A 987-nucleotide genomic window follows, 5' to 3' on the forward strand; every position below is an offset into this window, starting at 1 on the left:
GCAGGCCCGCCTTCAAACCAAGAGAACAGCAACACTAGAAATCAATAACCCGTAACGTCCTCTCTGCCAATCAGAGTGACCCGACCTTGTGCCCTGCACTATAAAAGAAGAGGGGTCGTGTGAAGAGAGGTGGTAAAGAGAAGACCGAGGATGAAGGTGTGCACTTCTGATGTGTACATTTGTATCGTTTCCCTCCCGCTGTTTCCCCTTTATTGTAATGTTAAGGTTTGTACACTGGCGTAGCCTAAGCTAAAGCTGTTTAGTGTGTGTTAATGTCTATGACATGTCCCAGGTAACCGTTCAATGGTCAAAGCTTTCTCTTTTCCAAGACTCCCTGGGGAGCAGATGGGGACCCTGAACTTAAATTGAATGTTCACTGAGAATAAATCTCAATGAACCGTGAGGCGTAACTGCTTTGGAAATATACAACTAACAGGGTCAACAAAAATGATTTTACTTTTCTATTGAGCATTGAATGAATCACTGCCCACATACATACACACAGACATGCATACACACACTCATAAGTAATAGTATAAATATTTACCTTCACACAAAGTATATTGGAGGAATGCATTTGGAAATGGCATTTAAACGTACTTCTCTACCCTCAGGCACAATCTGTAACTTATTGTGTCAGCCCTTCTCAGCCGAACATTAGCTATACGCCCTTAGGTAATCTCTGTTATTTATTCAGGGCTAAAAATACAATTTAAACCTTAATTCAACTGCATAAAAAAAAATAATTGAATCAATACTTCTCAGAGATGAGCGCATGGTTAATTCAGTTTAGACCCCCTCAACAAAACTGAACCCCTGCAACTGAAACCGCGGTGTGAATAGATCACAATCTCCTTCATAATGAGTCCAAAGGTGCAGTTTGCAGGAGTTGAACCTTGGTGGGTTGAACGAGGCAATTACTGTCGGAAGTGGCATTTGTCTTTGTGTTACCATGCAAACTTTACTACTTTTTATATAGACCTTTCT

Source organism: Gadus macrocephalus, chromosome 10 (assembly GCF_031168955.1).
Source record: "Gadus macrocephalus chromosome 10, ASM3116895v1".
Taxonomy (NCBI): domain Eukaryota; kingdom Metazoa; phylum Chordata; class Actinopteri; order Gadiformes; family Gadidae; genus Gadus; species Gadus macrocephalus.